Source organism: Taeniopygia guttata, chromosome 1 (assembly GCF_048771995.1).
Source record: "Taeniopygia guttata chromosome 1, bTaeGut7.mat, whole genome shotgun sequence".
Classification (NCBI taxonomy): domain Eukaryota; kingdom Metazoa; phylum Chordata; class Aves; order Passeriformes; family Estrildidae; genus Taeniopygia; species Taeniopygia guttata.
In genome coordinates, this window is record NC_133024.1 from 16,623,068 (window position 1) to 16,641,723 (window position 18,656).

Below are 18,656 nucleotides of genomic sequence, written 5' to 3' on the forward strand. Positions count from 1 at the left end.
GTCATACAAATGAGTAGATGCTCAAAAAAAACAACAACAACAAAAACAACAACAAAAAAACCAACAACAAAAAACCCAAACAAACAAAAAAACCAAACCAAACCAAAACAACAAAAAAACACTGAGGGATTTTCCCCCCATTCAAATAGATTATATTGAAACATCACTCACCAAAATGCGATGTTTCAAACAGTTTGTACAGTCCAACCCAAACATAGGTAAAAATTCCACGGCCCTCATGAAAGTTTGCTTTTTAAAAAGTCTTTTTTGAGTCTATGCCTCTGCCTGTTTGGGGGCACCACGATGCAGGCAGAGGGGGGTACTGCTGCAGGGTGTTAAGGGTGACAGCTTAAATAAGAGCCATCACTATGTAAATACTTTGACAGTCATTTCAATTGCATTTCTTTGTGAAGGGGACAGACAACTGATGGCCTTATTTCCACATGAGAGAAACACATATTTTAATAATCCCAGCATTTCTCACCATCAGGCTATGAATATTCAATTTAAAAAAATTAATTTTCTAAAATAATTTTTATCCTGGTCTTTTTTCCTTCCATATTAAATGAAAATAAAAATGTGGGAAAAGTCATAGTTGCTTGCTCTACATTCCCATTTTCTATCTCTTTTGCTGTGGACTTGCATAATACTAAAACTATTTAATAATCACAAGAAATCCTGGGTGGCAACCTTCAGATCTCACAGCTTTTGTTCTGCTCTAAATACTCAGCCTTAAGAACTTAAAAAAAGACCAGAAAGTGGTAGCCACCACGGCTTTATCTGTCATGTTATCCTCTCCTCTGTGACTGTTTGACACAGAATAAAAGATGGTATAACCTCTACTAGGCTGACACCAGAAGAAGATTGAGCACAAAGTTAATCAGAAAAAAATTACTGTCATTCCTTTATCAGACTTGTAACCCTCCAGGACTGGAGGAGCACAGGAATTGGGGTCCATGGTGATGCTCAGCTGCTGCTCCTGAGGATTTATACCTGGGCAAGGATGACAGTTTTGTTGTGCCTCTACAATGCCAACTGAATATATATATAGATTAAGGGACATCAATCTAGAATCCACCAGGAGCTACAAATATTTAGAGATTATTCTTACAGAAGTCAGTGGAAGTATTATGACAATTTTAATGAATGTTGTACAAGATTCAAGGGCAGGGAAATAAAAGGTTTTGTTCCTGCGACTACCTTACACATATTCTGACTTCTGCTATAATGCTGGGGATTTTTTTCCCCAAGAATTGTACAGGAACAGATATTTGTATAGGTGCTACACAATTGTGCTATGGGGAAATGCTGGATTACAAACTAAACTTCATTCCTGAGAAATTGTAATTACTGCCCAGGAGAGTGTACAGCAAGAAGCTGCTTCCTCTCTGGTGTGGGAACCAGGAGTGTGCTGTGCACCTGATCAGAAAAGGAGAAATAAATCCCTCAAATTAAAAACAAAAAAAAAAAAAAAAAGAAAATGAAAAAAAAAATTCCCATAACCAGGGTACTCACACAGATTCACACCAATATGTTTGGGATTTCAGAGTTCTGCACAGATGTCAGACAGGGAGCTGGGATAAGAGGGACCAGTGCCTGGTAATTATGGTTACATAAGCTGACAGAAAGGAAATTGGAGTTTAGAAACCCTCTCCCAAACCCAGAGGCCAGAAGAACACCTCCTGTTTAGCAGAAGCAATCCCTTTCACTTCCACAGTATGGCTCCAGATAACAAAGGACACATGCAAAGTGCAGGATCATGTCTTGCTTTTACCCCAGTGATGTATCAAGTGTTCCAAATATGTGCAAACCATCGCCTCAAAGCATTTTAGAAACCTTCAGCTATATGTCTAACCTCAAAATTCCTGAGATATGCTAAAAAGTAAACCTAAAATAAATGAATTCTTAGATTTTTTTTAAGTTGCTCACCCACACTCACAGTTTATAACATTCACGTATTTCCAAATCCATGGGGGGCAAAAGTTATTTTCCAACAAAAACTCAGGTGAAAAGAATATTTCTGTCCATATTATGAAATTCATGAAGCCACTCAGCTATGGCAATGTGACACAATGTGTGGATGAGAGCCAGAGCAGTGTGGCCAACCAGAATTTCTTCTTAGGAGCCAGACCAGCCTGCACTGAAGACTTCATTTTTCCCATCTTCTACATCAGGCCCAGAGAGAGCTGGAAATTTTTGCTTACTGATGTAGAAACCAAAGTTCTCTCCCTCAAAAAGCGCTTCCACGTAAGTGCATGCTGAGTGTGGGAATCCAGGGGCTCCCTCTGGCTGCCCTGGAAGGTCTGGGACCCTGGCAGGGGGTCAGGAATCCCCCTGGACAGAGCCCCCAGAGACACTGTCTGTGATCTCTGTCCATGGAAAAGAGTTTTCAATCTTACAGGATGAATTACAAGCTCTGAGTGTTTGATATAAGTAATAATTAAGCATGGCACGGGTGCAAAAGTAAAATTTTAGGATTCTAGATTAGGGGTCCAAAGGGGACAAGATGGAGGAAATTGGGTGTGTTTTGTCCTTTTTCTCCTTCTTCCTGCCCTCCATATTTCACTGTAGTGTTGGCATTTTTCTGTTGGTTTAGGCTGGGGACACACTGTTCAACGTAGGTGACAGATATTGGCACATTATTGTAAATATAGCACAGGTAGTTTCTGGTATATAATGTTTGTACCATCCCACTGAGGGCAGAGCCCCACACGCTGCCCTGCAGGACAGACCTGCGGCAGGGCAGCAGAACATGTTAGAGATAAACAGAATAAACAACCTTGAAACCAGCACAGACGAATTATGGCTTCTTCTTTGGCAACGGGGCAGAAAGACAGAGACTTTCTACAATCTCGGAATCACCAATACCTCAGATTCCGACAGCTGAGCTGCAGCATTTACAGGATCACAGCCCTGGTGTGAGTTGCTGCTTTTCCCTGTGGTTGCACTGCAGGAGCAGCAGCAGCAGGGCTGTAACACAGCTGGAAGCCCTTGGAAACCATTCTGATTTACTGGAGTAGCTGCACACAGCACTGTGGAGCTGCCCCTCCTGCTCCTCTGAGGGCAATCCTGTGCTTAGAAAATTCATCTTTCCTTTTCACACCGCCTGGCTTCAGCACCCCTGAAGGACTGGGGGCTTTTCAAACACACTCTTTGGAGGGTGGAGATGTGCAAAGTTAGCTCCAGGGCTTGGTGGGAGTGCTGATGCTGGGCTTTGCACCCAGCGGGATTCCTCTCTCCAGCCCAGTTCCAGCCTCATTAGAAACAAGTGCTGATTGTACCTATGCACAATAACTGAGGAGGAGGATGCAGGCAAGCAAATACTCCTTAAACCTTTGCCCCCATGAGAGAAAATTTGCCTATTGCCTGCCCAGGCCAAATTCTTAAGAGGTATTTGAACTTTTAGCTAAGCAAAGTTTCCCAGAGAGCTGCAATCAAGGGACTCCATCAAGATGGAGGTGCCTCGCTGATGGGAAGCAGACTTCCTGAAACATTGGAGAAGGAAAACCTGAGTTTCCAAGCACAGAGATTCTTTAGAGAGCAACAAAGTCACCTGTCAGGCCTGTCCTCTAAATGTCACTACAGTCCATCCAATATTGGCAATGTGATTATTCTACTTTGGTCATGATAAAAATAAGCATAACCTGGCTCATTAATTTCCTTTATCTATTTTTGATTCAGGAGTTGAGAGTTTCAAATGGACTGAGAACCTCAGGAACACACATTTGCCACCTTAGGCATCTCCAAAATCATGGAGCACATTGAATTTCTTGCTCTGCAGGAACTGGAAGAGTCCAAGTGCTCAGTGCACTCTGTGAACAAGGGAAGCTCATTTGGCTTTCAGAGTGATGCACTGATTTCTAACAGCTGTCAAACTGTCCAGAACAGCTTTAAAAATACACTGTAGAGCAACAGGATGAAAGTCACAATATATTCTCATAGAGCTGCAGAAGCTGTGATTTCATGTTCAATCTGTAAGTCTGAATTTCTTTAGAAGAAATGGATGTGAGTTCATTTCCTGGCCATGCTAGTAAAGGAGCTCTGTGATTATAAGGCACAGGAGAACCAGGGCTCTATAAATGTGAAGTAATAAACTTTCCTTACCTAAATAACACAGAGGCTGTGTGTTCCTGTTTGAACTACATGCTCTGACACTACCAGTTAAAGCAGACTATAAGTTAATTCATCCAGGGGCTGCTACTGGATAAATTATACAAAATAATGACAAATGATGCCTCACAAAAAACATGCTTTGAGTTGGACAGTGTGGACTCTCCTCAAACATGGAACTGCCTGCCTGTAGGAAGTCTTTAGTTCTGATTAAATCATTTGTAATCTGATCAAATGGAAGAAAAGCAAGCTGCCTGGTGCTAATGACTATTTTTCCTTTCTTAACAGCTGACCCAACAATTGGGAACCCTTCTGGGCTGAGGAACAAATTAATATTCCTCAACTGACTTGAAGGCATTTAAAGACTGAAAAAGGCTGCATATGGGGATGCAGCTAAAAGTAGGTTAAGTAGTAAGCAATTAGCTGCAGATAAACCATGAATCAGTCTGGCTGGGTGATAAACTGTAATTTCAGTTTTTGCCTCCTCAGTGTGTTTCACAAACACAATAGGCAGGCTCAGACTGAAATGTGAGCAAAATATGACTCTTCTGTTGAGGGAACACATTCCTTCCTTCCTTCCTGCTCTCTAGGAACCAGGAGGAAGGTTTGGTGTGGACACTTTCTCAAGTCTGTACAATCAAACCCTTCAAGAAATCCTAGGAAATTATTCACATTACCTTGTGAGTGTTCCACTGGGAAAGGAAAGGCATCACCAGCGTGATGAGCAGATCAGACTCTGTTTTCATTGAAGCAGTTAATTGTCTGTCCATAAAATCTGATTGATGGCTACTGAAAAGATGATGTCTTGTATCTACAATTTTTATTAAAACTAAAATTTGTATTTCACGTTTCTTTGTCAAGACTGGGGCTTCTCTAGCATTAAAATATACTAAATACTTACCTCACTACCTGAATCCACAGAGTTAAGTTTCTACTGATGTTTGAAAAGGACTAGAGGTAACAGAGAAGTTCAATAAATGACAAATGAGGAAAACATTAATCTGGAGGATGCCAGAAAAAACAAAAGAAACACTAAAAAATCTCTTCAAATTAATCTTAGGATTTCTGTTACAAACTATTTAAATTGAAGCAATTTTAAGGTTCAAGTCACTTGCACCCCTTGGTTTGAAAGACAGTGTCAGAGGCTACTCTACAGCTTCATTAGTAACAAAAAATCTGATCAAACACCCTGGGTTACACTGGGGTCAGTGTTAAAAAGAAGTTAAATGAAAACAAGTTATAACCAGGATTGTTTGAACCACTAACCACAACATCAGGGTAATCTGAGCAAAATTTTATAAGGACTAACTATTTTTTTTTCTTTTTTAGTGGTGATTTTTATTTCTTTGAATGTAGAGACACAGAAGTTCTAGGAGACTTGTTCACTAAGGCATGGTGCAGCACTGTAAGTTGTGATAGATAGTTCCAATAATTCTGTCAGCACTTCATGTGTGAAATACATCACCAAATTGTGCATATTTATTTCCTGCTACACACACACACACAGAGGAAAAGGCCCTTTCTGCACAAATGGAATCAGGGCTACAAAGGGAAACTGTTTTCCAGAGATGCAGCATTCATCTCTGCTTTTCTTTAGCCTCTCAAAATTCCATGGCTTGCTTTTGACCTCCAACTTTCTTATTGCTCCTACTGCCATAGATAGGCATGCACCTCCAAAAAGCACTAATGAAAGTTATTTATATTTAGAGTGCACTGGACCAAGTTCTGATCTCCTCTCAGAGTTTTTCTCTGCATGCCAATGCATGGGCAGGACTGTGGGATTTGCTGCAGGCTCAAGCTGTATTCCACCTTCTCTCTAGTCATGAACATGTATTTCCCAACATCTGTTTCTAACATCAAAACTTCTTTGTCTAAAGTGGGTTCTGGAAGACATTCTGATAATCAGATAGAGACAGGAGTGTGTTGGAGCTGGTCCTTCTCCTTACCACAGTTAACAACAGTGAAGATAGCAGGAAAGTTAACTGGAATTTTAGTACCTTAGTCTGGATCACCAGTGGAAAAATGATCTCACCTTGGTAGCATTTTAAGGAGACATTTACAGATGTACAGAATAGACAGAAGTGCTCTTTGTGTGTTTCTTTTGTAGAAAAAGAATAGAAAGTGTATTAAGTATATAATACATATATTTGTAGAAGTTTGCTATAGTTGAATAGAATTTACTTATTTAACTGCAGTAACCAAAACACTTCTACCTTCAGCAATGAAAGGCCAGCTAAGAGACTGTCAAATAACACAGAATGAAATAATTTCTGGTTTTAACCATCCTATAGAGTCCTATGCATGTGATGTAATTCCCAGTTCAATTCCACAGAGAAGCTATCATTTCCTATTACAGCCCATGGGGTGTTTGCATGTAGGTTTCCTTTCACAGAGTCCTTAGCATAGCCAGAAAATTCATTTTCTCTGTGTAATCTAGATGGTGGAGCTCTTTTCCCTCTGAAGTCATGTGAAGTCTGTCACCACAAAAAAAACCAGCCTAACTCTTGTTTTGGAGCCTATTTCCTTGCATATGGTTTCTGGATGGAGGCAAATATCACTGCACTATTTAACCATTGTCATACAGTGATTAATTTCTCCTTTACTTTCAGCATGAAAATCCGTGGCTCAGACCCCCATGTGGTAAAATAATAGGCTGAAAGATTAGTCACCAGCACCATCTGTTACCTGTCCCTGACTTTACCCACTTTTTCAAGGGCCAATTGTAATTTCAAAATCTGTCATTGAATGGGTCTATTTTCTTTCACCTTATTACCTAGATGACTTCAGTAATTCTGCCTAAATGGGGCCTGAAAAAGAAATGCTGAGAGCAGTGAACACAAGTGATATATTTGCATAATGCAGTGCAAGAGAGAGCGCTGTGAGAGGAAATTCTCAGGGCTGGTGTCTCCCATCAGTGTTTACAGGAGGGTGACTCCGTTACCTACTCTGGAGTCACTCCAGAGTGCCATGAGAGAGAGAAATGAGCTTTTCAGCACCTCACTCCTTACCAAAGTCATCCATGTGTACAAAGAGTGAGCAATAATAACCCAATTCTTCTTTTAGTATGCCTGTCTATCACATGCTGGTTTGTTGGATGGGTGTTTATATAGTTGAACTTGTCATGTCCAAAACCCAGGAAAGTAAAAGGGATGGGGAAAGAAAGAAGGATAAAGAAACTCAAGCAAAAAGAGGAAACATATATTAGGAAAATATGAGGGGGGAATCAATAAGAAAAGTATTCTGTGATCAATATCCCCATTAATTCATTGGACTGATTACATTAATGTGCCCTGTAAATCTGGCATGCAGCCCTTCAAACACATGGCAGTCTTTGCAGGGGAACCTTTGCCACCTGAGGGCTCAGCACTGGGGGCTCAGCACGCTCTGGCTGCAGAGCTCTGTGATAAGCAGGAATCATTCTCATGGAGCAAGGTGGGGCAACCAAGCTTAGCTTTTTTTTTTTTTTTTTTTTTTTTTTTTTCCTTTGGTAGACCCTGCAAAGGCAGAAGCTGTGCCTCTGCCTTTTACCAGCAGCAGCTTTGCAAACACTACCTCTGTTTCAAAAACAGGAGCAGTAACAAATGGCATTTCTTATAGCAGCCCTTTTTTTCTTCCCATCTGAGCAGGCGAATAACTCCCACCTTCATGCCTTTAAAAAGTAAGTTGTGTTTAGAGGTGTCCTCTTCCTTCTCTGTGTTCTGTATTCAAGTTCTAGCTGGAGTCCAGCCTTAAGGCTGCAAAGTTTCTCTTGTTTAAGCTTTGGAACTATATGAACAGCATGACATCAATAAAGAATGACACTTTTCTATGATATGTGTAAAATGCTAAACTTCTTAACAATTGAGTGAAATTTTGCTATCAAATTTTTAATTTTGAGTGAGCAGTTGCTTTATTCCAAGCTCTCTTAAATAACACTTATACTAACACACCTGCCTGTGTAAATTCTCTTATTTTTACACAGGCACAGAAAAGTATTTAAGTCAGATGATGTGTCATGACTGGCCTGCATTTGCCCCACAAGCTGATTCACATCCCACATGCTCTGAGCCACTGAGGCATGGGCAGAGCACAGCCACAAAATCCCACTTTAGTTTGTTTTTGGGTGAAGTGATATGCAGAATAAATAGACTCCACAACTGGGGGTAGTTATGAAGTGGGTATGTATTACCAGTGCTCTGCATAAGTGAGATATTTCTCCAAAAACTTGTGTGGTGAGCTTTAGTCTGACCCATACCTTTATTCACAAAGGTGTTCCATATGTAATATATTGCACAACTTGTCTATGCACATGCTAAATAGGTCCACGCCCTTCTGGGCACACGTGGTTTGTCGTGGTGGTCTTGCAGGGGTCTCTGGTGGTCTCTTAAGGCTGAAGATCATGGTCTTCTTCATGGTTAAACTCAAAACCACGGTTTTGAGCTCTTCCTCTCTGCACATGCACTTTCGGTCCTTCGATGCTTATCTGTGTGCGTCTTTCAGTCTTGATAGGCTTGAAGACAGGAAAACTTCTTTATCTGGGTTCTTTGCATTCTGAGGCATTGTTCTTTGTGCAATAAGCTTCAGAAATTTGCATTTTCCTATGCTATTTTGTACCACGGCTGATGTTTCTTAAGTAAAAGGTTAAAATTCAACATATAACTCTACACACTAGAATATAAATGCTTAATTCATTTTGTTAACTTAAGTGAACTCCAAAAATCTCTGTTTCATGGGTTTCCCTGCCTGGAACGTTCCCCGTCAGCTTTGCTTTCTAAGTTAGATTCGGGGCATCCAGCGCTGACTTCTGTGCTTGCAGAGCACTGAGCACACCATGGAGACACCATAACCCAAAACCCTGTGGAGCCACGTGCTTTGTGTTCTGCATCCATCCCTTGGATTGCTCTCGCTGGGATATCAGGCCAGATTCCCCGTGGGAGCAAACAGCTCAGCCTGGCTGGGCATGACAGAGCTGCCCCCAACAGGAGCGACTCGTGTTTATGAGCAGGAACAGTCTCCATGTGACTCTCAAGTCTGGCTCACGGTTCAGAAGACCATAACTGTTTGACATAACCCATATATTTGTTATTTTAGGGGGCTGGTTGGAAGGAGATGGCAAAGGTTTAGGAGTCAATGATCTCCATCAGCTCTACAAACAAGGCAAGACTGCTGGGCTTTGTTTTCTTTTGGGAGCTTTCCAAGCATCAGTACTTTGCAAGTTACCCCCATAGGCAATTCAGTGTCTGTTTCAAGTTAATGTGCTTTGTTTTTCAGGCCACAAATAAAATCAGAACAAAGCAAAAGTTCACATTTGTTTGAAAACAACCCAAATTGTGTATCGTGTGAAAAGAAAGGTAAAAAGAGGGTCAAGGAAGCTGGGAGTAGAGAGGGCATGGGACAGGGAAAATCTCTCCAGAGGAGGGAAAGTGGTTTATAATACATAGAAAAAGAATACACTGAAGAGAGGAGAAAATGATAATAATAAGAAAGTCTTCACGAAAATAACTCTGAAATATTGTAGCTCTCTTTTTCCTAGTGAGGTTCTGGTCTTACTCACAAAAGGGTCACAGGGACTGAAATTACTCTCATATTTCCATTGTACTAGAGACACATGAAGTAGATGACATCAATAAAACCAAGATACCAGGCCAAATCCTGCCCTTGATTACAGTCATCCAACTAATTGAAGAACCTTGTTCAATGTAACCTTTTAATTCTCTGATTCCTGAGTAAGCCCGAGCAACAATGGAGGACTTGCATTAATCAGATGCCAAACACACTTGTACCTTTGTTAAAACAAACTTAATCCATAGGAGGATTTAGACAGATTTTTTTTCTTCTTTTTTTCTTGGTAACAGCAAAGATCTGTTTCCAGATCTGTGAATGTGATGCTGTGATAGCTGATTTCCCCCCCTACCTTTATGCTTCCATGCCGCAGCTGTTTTCTCAAGGATGGCACCAAAGTTAGGCTACTCACCTGGTGCCTGGAAGACCTATTTTTACAATTCTTGGACCAGTTTTTACAATCTTCCACCCCTTTAGAAATACTAGATGAATCTGGAGACAGTGGTCCCCACCTGTCAGGTGGGGATTACACTTTCCACACAACAAAAGTAGGGCAAAGGAAAAAGATAAGAGTATGCCTCAGTGCTGAGCTCTTTTCTGGATTGACAGGTTTTCTTTCCTGTGTTGCATTTGTGAAGTCACCCTCAGAAATTTCCATTGACTACCATGGCAACTGCACTGGGCCAGTAGTAGCCATAGTGATGCCAGATGGTGAGAAGTTATGCATATGACTGCCACAGAGAATTGCTCACTGAATGCTAAATTCGGATGAGTGCACTGGATCCAAAGTAAACAGAACTGAGCACAAATGCAGGCAGGGAACAACTTTCCCCCAGTAAAAATCTGCTAAAAATAATACAGATTATTTTTTTGAGAAATTAAAGCTGATAAAACCATGTTTAGTGGTATAACCACTGATATTCACTATCAGTGGGGTAGTTTCACTCTATCATTCACTGGGCAGGTTTATCTTGCCATGAATACATGCAAAAGAGAGAAAAAGAGAAAAAAAAAAAGGCCAGAAGAGCTGATTTGACTAAGATGACTGTTGAGCAGTGGAACTGGCAGGCTCAATGAACTCTAAATAAGAGATGAAAGCTTTGAAATCCATGTCACCACCCTAAGACTGGCTTCAAACCCGTGGTGACCCACGGCCATCAAAATGCATGGATAAGGTTTTGGTATCCTCCTGCCTTTATGTTCCTAATCCAATTAAGAACTGTTGTTCACATCAAGCAATTAAAAACCCAAACCTGCACTCTCAGAGGGCTGGAACACATGAAAAACCTAAATCTCATTTGTGACATGGAAAGCCATTGTGTCCTTGTCAGAAGCTGAGATTAAGAAGGACAAGACTTCCTTCCTACACAGCTCTAATAATGAACTTCAGTGCCTGGATATTACAAGGAGGACAGCCAAGGAGAAATTCCATGAGTGTGTTGCCACCTGGGATAAGAAAGGCAGAACAGACAGAAATTTTTATTGCTCCTGTAAGGTGTGGGAGTATTCTTTGCACTATTTTTGTTTGTTTATTTTTTTGTCCCTGAAAATAACTCAGAAAACTGCTCATGCTGAAAGCACAATAAATGTAGGCTTCAACATGCAGGGGAAAAACTGGAATTGTCCAGTTATCTCCTTACCCAAAAATTTTATTTCCTCTGCAAGAGAGAAAAAAAAATCCTCGCCTTTCAAAAGGTCCATCAATAGAAACAACGAAGAGATGCAACTGAAAATCAAAGCAACATTTTAAATAGTTTCCTTTCATGACAAAGTTTCAAGGTTCTCTGTCAAGAAGCAGTGTCAGGCAGAGAGAAAAGCATGCAACACTCTTCTCCTTGATGATTAAAAAAAAAAAAAAAAAATAGAAAAAGAGCCATTTCAGTAAAGCTGCAATAAGAAAAGAAGGAAGCGTTTCCCGCTGTGGATGCTGATAGAGGAGCAGCCAACATGGTGAGATTGACAACAGCTTGAAAATGCTTCTCCACACACAAAATGCACACATGAGAGAATATATTTTTGTGCTGCTTTTAGGATTAGTTGACAGATTATCTCTTCAGATGAGATGGTCACTTACCTGATGTCTCGATAAATTTACTTCCACAAGGAGGGATGCTGATAAAACAGCAATTTTGTGCAAAGCAAGACACACCAAACCATTGATATTTTAAGCTCAGCAGCTGATCTTGCATGGTTGCTAACAAATGCAGGCAAAGAGACCACAGTGATTGCAGCAGTGAGCTGAGCTCATGTCTCAGTTGGCTTGAAGATGCAGTTTGACAAGTGCTGCTTAAGCAAACCTGAGCACGTCAGATATTTTCCAATTATTTACTCATCACAGTCACTCATAATATAAAAGCCAACAATCAGTCATTAGCACACAGCAAAGGAAGCTTTCCCAGGGTATTATGCATCATGTTTGGACAGTTAGAACTCACAGCTATTATTTATTCACAACACCATAAATTATTCTCCTTCAAATGAACCCGAGTCACGTAAATGCTGACTTGGAAACTACAAGTGGCCTCTCCTTTCCTGCAGTGTCTATTTTTCCTTTCTAACAAACTTCCTGCCTAAAAATGGAAAACCAAAGTGAAGCTGAGGTGTTTAAAATCAATGCCCTGGAGGCACTTTTATGGTTAACATTTGTTGTGTCCCTTTCAAGGCTCTAAATTTGTCAAGGGCTAAAATCATCTCAGCAGTGCAAAAGAGCACCAGTGGTGCCTATGAGTAACTTTCATGCTGGTGTAAGCAGCAAATTATTTTTCACAGGCTTTTGCCTCCCTCTTTTTTTTTTAATTTTTAATACATATTTTGTCCTGTCAAATAATACCCAACCAGGAACTCTAGACATGCACTGTAAAATCATTACAGATTATGCAAATTTCCTGATGGACACCGATGTCGTCCCACGGACGTGGTTAACAGGGGCTGGATTTAAACCAGGGAAAAGTAGGACTGAAAATTCCTTGGGAATTGTTATAAACAGCCAGGATCTGGTGCTGAATTATCACTAAATTGAAGCCATTTTACCATGTCTGTGTGGTGGTCTATTTCCCCAGACACTTCCACAAACAGAAGATGAAAAATATCTCTCCTGTTAAAAATTGAGAAAAAAAAGCCAAACAACAAAACCAGAAAAAACACAAACCAAACAGCCCTATAAAACCCACAGACACTCATGCTTTCCCCAGAATAAAACCCCCACACCCACCCAGACTGCTTGATGCTATATTCTGGAATTACATGATTTTGAAAGAGAGGTACCAAGTGTGAACTGGCAGGAGAGAAACTGAGTTGAACTCACAGGTCTAAGGAGTCTTCCTGGGCTCACCCCACTCCTAAGAGAAAAAAATCAATAATGCAATGCCCTCTGAAGTTATCCCCACTCTTGCAGAGTTAAAGCTGGGCATTTTAATGGATGGCCCTTAATCACAGACCGTGTCACACCCTTCCACAGCAGCTCTAGAGATATCCCAGTGTCTTGTGGGGTCCAGGAATCCTACAGGGAGTAGTCCAGGAAATGATCAAGTTGGAAATTTCAGTAGAAAGTTGAATTTATCACTGGGTTTAGTACTTCCTCTGTGATGAACACAGCAGACCACCTCAGCTGTAGTGTTCTCAGAGATATTTGTGCTACAGCTCCTGGGTCTGACTTTGCAAACACTCAGATCTGATGCACTCTGCTCTGGGTCCAACTGCCTGCTCAGATCTCTGACAGCTTTATTGTCAGGCCATGGCAGAAGGAGATACCTCCTTAGAAAAGAACTTGAAAATAACTTTATCGTTATTTTAGGCACCTCTGACACTTCTTTGAGATTTTCTGTCTGCAGCTCCAGCAGACACTGCTGGAGAGGAACAATTCTATTGACAAGCTGTCCCTGCTGTAAATGTGATGTTATGCCTCCCTTGCACGTTTTGGAGATGTCTTCTTCTTTCATCTATTTGGCACAAATTGTTGCACACATGCTGGAAACATCCATGATGAAGAAAATTATTGTTACTTAACTTAAATAAACAATGCAGAAGGTATTGGCAAATAAAAGGGTTGACCTGCACTGATTGCTGCAGCCAGAAAATGTCTTTGGATAATTGTTTCTCCAGAGCCTTCCAGAACATAAGACAAGCAGTATTAAAAATGTATATCTTTAACTGCTTTGATAATTTCTTCTATGCTTAGATACATCCATCTCCTTTTTTTTGCTTCAAGACAGAACCAAAACTAGTCAGCCACTGTCCAATCAGGCAAATCTGATGTTACCTTCATTGGTCATTAAAGCTTGAAGAGACATAAGCTCCTATAGGCTAAAATCAAACAAGATCAATGTTTGCAAGCTCAATAAGACCAAATAACGTGAACAAGCACTGAGAGACAGATCTGTGATTGATATTAATTGCGACCAATGGTGTACACAAATTAAGGACATGACCCTGAGCTTCGGTATTTCTTCTGCAGGACCTTAGCTTTGAACTTTTGAGGTCCCTATTTACCCATTTCCTTGCAGAGAATGTTTCCCATTTAAATAAACACCATCAGGGCTCTTCACATAGCACAGGAAGTCCAGGATCGGGATTCACTCAGGGTCTTGCTGAAGTGAGTCATTTATTATTTCAATTAATTGTCCAGTTATATGTTTGCTATCATTCTACCAGGTTTTGAACTCTTTTTTTTTTTTTTTTTTTTTTTCACTCATTCTCAGGGCATGGTCTTTGCAGGAAGAGGCTGCACAACCAAGGCAGCTGCTAAAGAAATATGTCACTCATTAGTTTCACACCGGCAAAGTAAATATGCTAGCAAAAGTCTTACATGTCTGTTTATTTGTGAGAATGTCTGTGGCTGCACCTCACGTTAAATAAACCAAAAGAAGACAAATGTCAACACCTCAGCTGACAAATGTAAAACAAAGGGCTTTATCCTAAACTGAAAGTTCTTTTTTAAATTTCTTGCTTGCAGGAGAATTCTTGCAGCCCCACTTGCTGCAGAGTGTGTGAATCCAGGGCTTCCCTCTGGCTGCCCTGGAAGGTCTGGGACCCTGGCAGGGGGTCAGGAACCCCCCTGGACAGAGCCCCCAGAGACACTGTCTGTGATCTCTGTCCATGGAAAAGAGTTTTCAATCTTACAGGATGAATTACAAGCTCTGAGTGTTTGATATAAGTAATAATTAAGTGTGGCACGGGTGCAAAAGTAAAATTTTAGGATTCTAGATTAGGGGTCCAAAGGGGACAAGATGGAGGAAATTGGGTGTGTCTTGTCCTTTTTCTCCTTCTTCATGCCCTCCATGTTTCACTGTAGTGTTGGCATTTTTCTGTTGGTTTAGGCTGGGGACACACTGTTCAACGTAGGTGACAGATATTGGCACATTATTGTAAATACAGCACAGGTAGTTTCTGGTATATAATGTTTGTAACATCCCACTGAGGGCAGAGCCCCACACGCTGCCCTGCAGGCCAGACCTGCGGCAGGGCAGCAGAACATGTTAGAGATAAACAGAATAAACAACCTTGAAACCAGCACAGACGAATTATGGCTTCTTCTTTGGCAGCGGGGCAGAAAGACAGAGACTTTCTACAATCTCAGAATCATCAATACCTCAGATTCCGACAGCAGAGGACAGGCAGGAGCTCAGCAGAGCTGCAGCCACAGCTCGCAGCTCATGCTCCCATCCCCAGCCTGGGTGGGATGCAGCTGCCCAGATGTTTGTTTGTCAAACCCCCAGCTCTTCTCATCAGCCTCTGCTGCCTGAGCTCACGGCCAAGCCCTTCCTGCAGCCTGTGGGGAGCCAGCAAGGCTTTTCCCCCTGTGCTGGATAACAACTCCATTCTCAGCACTTCATTAACTATCGCAGCTGCAACAGATCCACTGTAAGGGGGGAAATGAAAACAAAATGGAACAAACCAAAAAACAAACATAAATCTCATCTGTGCTGCACCAAGATGCCACATCCAGCCTTAAGGATGGCCCAATTCACACCATTTTTCAACCTCTTAAAAACGTGGGGTTTGCCTCAATGTTTACAGCTGGAAGATAGACCAACTTCCCTCACCCCTCCAAGCTTAAATATCAAATCAGTCACTGTGACCTGTGACTCCTGAAAATCTGAATTTCTGAAGGGAGCACAGCCTTCTGCACTCTGCCTGTCCCACTGGCATGTAGTCCATAACCAAAATCGGCTCTGGAGGGACCTGTTAGCAAATCCAGTTTGCAGCTTGTCCAGTTTGGGATTTTCCCTAATCACCTCAACCACTAAGGGGTCTGCAGCAGGCTGATGTGCATGTAAGAAAAGCGAGTACAGAAAGCACAAACCTCTGAATTTCCCTGTTCAGCAAAGAAATTTTAGTTTTCCTGAAAGAGAGGTTTTTTTTTCCTATCTTCTTTTTTTCTTTTTTCTTTTTTTTTTTTTTTTTTCTTAAAGAAGAGCTATTTCCTGGGCCATTCAATTTGCATTAGTAAATGAATTATGCACACTAGCTGAGAGTCACACTGTGAAGTGATGCTTTGAATGGAATACAGGACATATTGGATTAGGGAAAACTTAGACTACACAAAATTTCAGTTTCTTTCACTAGATTTGCTGCAAAAGGACTTTTTTCCCCCTAATCCTACCAGCTGAGACTTTCTGAGTGTGCATCCTTAAAGCTGTTTTGATAATTATATAATAAGAATTTAAAATACTTTAAACCTTGACTGAACACAGAATTTAGGCAATTAGTGGATTTTTCCTGTCACTTATGAGCTCCCATTTTTAAACATCTGTTAAAGCATCCAGCCATGTATGCTACCAGGACAGGAAAAGGACAAGAAAAGGAAATCCAAGAGGTGATTCCCACAGGAATTTTGAGGTGCTGCTCACCCCTAAGAGGTGCAAGTGTGTAATGCACAGTTTTATATACACACACCTGAAAAATTGGGGTTGGATCAATGAAGTTCTCTGACGGGAACCATTCAGTGAATCTAACAGGATGGAAGGTGGAGATGGTGATGACAATTATGGAAAGAAATAAGCCAAATAGAAGATACACTTTAACTTGAAAGAGACACAAATAGACCCTTATTAAAATGTTCTAGGCTGTGAAATTGCCTCTTTAATGGAAAATAAATATGTTCAAAATACATATGTTTTTACTCTTTCTCTAACAAAATCCTCCCCACCCCCATCAAACTGTTTTTATCTCTGCTAACAGAGATTTTGACAGTCCAGTTGTCTTCATTTGACTTTGATACTTGTTAGAAGCACAAAACTGGCAGAAAGGCAAATTTCCTGCTTGCCAAGCAAATGGACTCCATCGTGCTGGCAGTGGCTGCTTTGTCCACACTGACCTGGAAGGAGACGTCTCAGGGGAAGAGGGTTGAACATAATGTCACAAAAATGCTGTATTTTTGCAGCTGAGCTGCACATCATTCCCTCACACTGTGTTTTTGCAGCTGGAATACCTAATTTGTCTTATTATCCACACTGCATCGAATCTCACACAGAACACTGTCACAGGGGTATCAGGACAACACAAATGTGTATAAACCACTGCAATGTATTTTGCCTCCATTTTTGTCATCACAGCAACAAAAAATTGCCTCAATCAACCTGATGTAGGGCAGAGAATCACCTCTTACAGGTGCATTGGTGCTGCACTGACACGAGATGAGCATAAGTGACATTTTCCTGAGCTCTGGGTAAATTCAGGGAGCTCCACACGCCCTGACTTGGCTTACTGGGGTCAAAATCTTGATGAGGGGCTCCAAACACGGGGTTAAATTCCCATAAACAACAAGAGGGAGCAGGATGGTTGGCAGAGAAGTGTCAGTGCTCAGATGCTGAAGGTTCAGCTTTAACCACAGGGTCACGGGGAGGAGCACACTGCAGGCAAACCCTGCACGCTGGAAGGATGGGAGATGGGAATTAGTTCCTTCTCATCCTCATTTTAAAAGAGAATGCCTTAGAAACCTTGAGAAATACTGTTCTTAAAGGCCAGAGGATTTCTATGGACTGTTCAGGGTTTTTCTGCAGCTTAGGAGTGTCCCATTCACCAGCCTGGCAAAGGGGAGTAGAGTGCCAGCATTTGGGGAGAAATTTCTCTAAGTTCAGGTTCATACCTGTGGTTGATCTTCACAGAACTAATACAGAACACGTGCTTTTGTTTCTCTGAAGCTCCATCTGCACAAACAACCAAATGTTCATCATGATCTGCCCGTGTCCAAAGGGACATCCATTGATCCGAGCACTGTGCAAACATGTTGGGCTGCAATTTAAATGTCACACTGCATAAACCCACCTGCTTACCTAACAAAACTCAGCACTCCTTGGCCACACCAAGTCTCAGCTCCTAATTAAGAAAAACCCAACAACAAATAAAACAAGGAGATGGCTACACCTACTTCTTGTTGTCTAAACAAAACCAATTTTAAAGGTGGAGCTCGAGGAACTTTGTGAAAAAACATGTTTTTGTGCTGGATGTATTTTCTGTAGCAAAACCAGTGTCTCTTGCTGCCCAGTCATTGCCAGAGATCTTTCAAGTAAGGATTACAGTTTATTATTCCAAATACGCCTTGAGATAAGGAAAGAAAAAATCACCAAAAAAACCCCACAAAAAACAACCAACAAAACCCCTCACAAACAAACAAAAACCACAGCCAATCAAGAAACTCCCGGACTCATTTAAAATATCTACATTGCTGTCTGTTTATCTTCACTTAAATCAGCTTGTCTTCACTCAGATTCTTATCTTGTTTAGGTTGCTATGGGAACTGCATAGTTTTTAATTTGCAAAGAGAAGAGTGTAGTACTAAATGCTAATTGAATATTGGGAGCCTCCCAGATGTCTTTTTACAGACTCATAGAAACATTTACCAGACGTGGGAAGAGACTGAAACTTGTGGAAAATGGCAGGAAAAGAAATCACCTTAGCTACTCCCCTGGTTTCTATTGAAGAAAATGAAGTGCATTTTACTTACAAATAGCTAGTTTGAGGAATATAATATTTGAGTATGGTTTTTTCCAGTATTTCCCACAGAA

At 41.1% G+C, this 18,656-nt stretch overlaps 1 long non-coding RNA gene across 1 annotated transcript in view; it reads right to left on the reverse strand.

Moving 5' to 3' along the window:
• The window catches only part of LOC140682298 (uncharacterized), a 57,594-nt gene that overhangs the window by 32,483 nt on the left and 6,455 nt on the right, over positions 1 to 18,656 (reverse strand). The window lies entirely within an intron of this gene.